Source organism: Ursus maritimus, unplaced genomic scaffold, assembly GCF_017311325.1.
Source record: "Ursus maritimus isolate PB19 unplaced genomic scaffold, ASM1731132v1 scaffold_34, whole genome shotgun sequence".
Classification (NCBI taxonomy): Eukaryota; Metazoa; Chordata; class Mammalia; order Carnivora; family Ursidae; genus Ursus; species Ursus maritimus.
This window is the reverse complement of record NW_024426008.1, coordinates 27,912,207-27,915,683: the sequence shown is the minus strand read 5'-3', so window position 1 is coordinate 27,915,683 and position 3,477 is coordinate 27,912,207.

Here is a 3,477-nt window from a genome sequence, read left to right as displayed (position 1 = left end):
CGCTTGCTCAGGTCGGGGTCACAGTCTCCCTCCCCAGCTCGGCCCTGCAGCCGACCCTCCCCCAGAGTCTGCCCTACTGCCCAGTCCTGCCGACCCCCCTTCCCTCAGTCCTAGAAGCACGGAAAGTGCAGATTTGGCGGCTGTCGCCCCACGCGGAGGCCCAGCTAACCCGGCGCTGCTCAGCCCTCGGGCGGCCCCCGGACCTTCCAGCCGCGAGGGTCCCTGCAGCCGCGGGCGCTCCCCGCAGCCCCCACCCCAGCGCCGCGGCTCTCGCGAGACGCCCGAGCCCGCTCCCTCCCCCGGCCGCGGGCCCTGCGCTCCCCAGGCGCAGCCGCGACCTCGTTCGCCCGCGCAGTTCCAGGGTTGTGTTTCCCAGGACCTTGGGGCGGAGAAGACCTTCGTGCGGCCGGGGAGCGGGGAGGGGGCGAGGAGACCGTCCCTCCCTCCCCGCCGCCAGGCCTGCGGTGAGGGGCGCGCGTGCTGCGGGGCCGGGAGGGGCCTCTGCGCCGGGTGGCATCTCGCGGACGCCCCGCGTCACCTCCGTGGGGAGGATGCGGTCCTTCTCCAGGAGTCGCGGCTCCGCGGGCCGCTGGCTGCGAGCCAAGCCTGGGGCGCCGTGGGCATGTCGTGGCTTCTCTGGGAAGGGCTGAGCTCCCTCCCGGGCTTCCGGAGCAGGGAACCCCGAGCTGGCCGGCCAGCCGCCCCTTCCCCTGCCCACCGAGGGGCACAGCGGCGCAGGCAGTGCCAGGAACCCCTCCCACCGCCGCCCGCAGTGGGGGCCCAGCTCCCCCTCTGACGGGCTGGTGACCTCTCGACAGCAGGGCCGGCTCAGGCTCCCCATCTGTGCCCAGAGGGGCTGTCCTCAATGGAATATAGGAACCCTGTGCTCTGGCGCTCCATTCGCTGGACGCCCCCCACCCCAAGGCCTCCTCCCTCAAGGACCTTCCGTGCAGTCCAGTGAGGGGGCTGCCTTGGCGAAACCGCAGGGCAGTCTGCCTAAGGTCGCATTCCAGAGTGAGTCCAGCCCCAGAACCGACTTTGAGGAGTGGGTCAGAACTCCTCTTCTCTTGGACCCTCCTTCCTTCTGCAGCTCCGCCAGGCTGACAGAGGTTGTAGCTGGCATTGGCACCCAGGGCCCACCCGGGACAAAATTGTGGGAACTTCCCTTTCCTCCCCTTTGAAGTGGAGAGAGGGAAAGGCAGCCCGGCGCCTAGCCGGGCTGGCCTGGGCCTGGGGCAGGAAGGTTACCACCCACTGCCACATGTAGCCACCTAGGGGTAACCCTCAGGGCCGGAAGGGATCGGCGCAGCCCTACACTGAATATCCGTTCCCTCCCGCGAGGCTGGGCCCCACAGGATTTCTCTTCAGGGGACGCTGGCCAGCGAGTAGGCTGGAAGCTGTTTGCAAGGTGGAGCTGACAGCCTTTGAGCCGATTTCCCTGAGACCTGGCAGGGCTGGGGCGCCTGGAGAATTGTCTGCAGCCCTCAGAAAGAACCCACTCTCTCACTCCTCCCGGCCTTAACCTGACCCCGAGATGCTGGGAACTGGAAATCCAAGAGCTGATTTCCCCAAGGAACGCTCAAGCCCCAATTTGAAGGGAAGCCGTCTCTCTCACAGGTGCAGGCCGTTACTGTCGTCTTCACATTCGGAGATGCAAAACCGGAATCTGGGTGTGCCTTTCCTCTGTCCCCCGTACTTGCGCCTGGGGGACCTGGTTAAATCCTGTCCCACTTGGAATTCTGCATGGCCAAGATGGGGTCCCTCCCTGAGCTTTAACCAGCAAAGTGGCCATCTCTCCATCCCCATGCCCTGGTCCTCGTCCTCTCCTCGTAGGAAGTGGAAGGAGAGGAACCCACAGGCCCGCCGAAGCCGAAGGGGGGACAGAAGTCAGCCGAAGCCTTCCCTGAGGATAGGGCGCCCGCGGGCACACGCCACCAAGCTGCACCCCTGGAAAGGGCGCCCTGCGCGAACTGGGGAGGCTCGCCGGCCTCTGCCTGGGTCGGCTGCCCTCCCTGCGCAGAGCAAACCTCGGGGCTGGGCGCTGCCGCTGGGCGTGTCCCGCACAAAACGGGAAGACCTGGCTGCAGGCTCCTCCGCGGCTCCGGACCTTGGATCCCGTGCGTCCCGTCTGCCTCACGAAGAGCTGGCCAAGACCATCTCGAGGACCTCACAGGCGGTTCTTCAGTCCTAGAGACCGAACACAACAGGTGGCTCTCAGACCCGAGGACACCCGAGCCAGCTCCGCCGTGGCCTGGGCTTCGCCCTCGGCGACCCCTGTGTAGCCCGACTGCTACGCCGGTGCCCTGGCCCCGCACACGGAGAGGAAGCGATTCCTGGGATCCTGCAGCAACTGGACCGACTGCCCTGCCAGTCCGAGCCCGTGGGGCAGGTCACAGTTCGCTCCCACGAAGCCCGGGGAGAGGGCGTTTCAGAAGCCAGTGCAAGTGTCCCTCTTAGTCGCCGCGACCCCCCTCCTCCAGCCCTGCAGCCTCAGAAACCCCTTCATCAAGCCCCGCTGTGTCATAAAATATTTTATTGGAAAAAAAAATCACTGTCTTCGCAAAAGAGGGGTAGGAGCCCCAGCGACGTCGGGGACCCGGCCGACCTCAGGGTAGAGCCGCCGGGCTGTCCGGGCGCCCTGTCGGGCCGTAGTGGCCTGCGCCAGGCGGCGGGGTCCCCAACAGGCGGTAGCAGGTGTGTGCCGGCGGCGTCAGGACGCAGAGGGCCGGCTGAGGCGGGTGGGGGTGCGGGAGAGGAGCGGGGCGTGAATGCGCGCGGAGCTCCGGGCCCAGGCGCCATCCGCCGCGCCGGATGCGAGTCTCCAGGCCAGGGCCCAGAGCACAGCACTGGGGCCGGGCTTGGCTGCAGGGTCTGTGTCCTTTCTTGGCCCCTAACTGTCCGCATTCAAGGTAATAATAAAACGTTTCGAAAGCGAACGGCGTGGCCGCGGAAGGGCTGGCTCGCGGCTTCCAGCGGGCGAAGGGCCCTCGGTCGACGCTTTGCGCGCTCAGTCCTCGCGGCTCCTGTCGATGGTCTCCCCTGGCGCCTCCGCCGGCTTCTCCGCCTCCTTGGCGCGCTCCTGCTCCGTGAGCTGCTCGCTCGTGGGAATGGAGTTCTTCTTGGGCCGCCCCTTGGGCTTGGTGGGAGACTCCAGGCCGCCGCCCTGCAGCACCTGCACACAGGACGGCCGCAGGGCAGTGAGCTGGGACCCGGGAGCGGGACCCCAAGCCCTGTGCCCAGGTAGGGCCTGCCCAGCACAACGAGGCCATCTGAGGCCGCGCCTAGCCCGGGGAAATGATGGGGAAAAGCAACCGAAGGGCCGGGCCTAGGGGTCAAGGCTGTTGGAAGGCCTGAGGGTGCAGCGGAGCAGAAGGAATGTGGGCTGTGGTAGGGCCCCCAGAAGCAGGAAGAGAGCAGAGAGGATCCCTGCGGGGATCAGACACGGAGGGAACCCTAAGCGTAGGGTCGAAGTCTCTG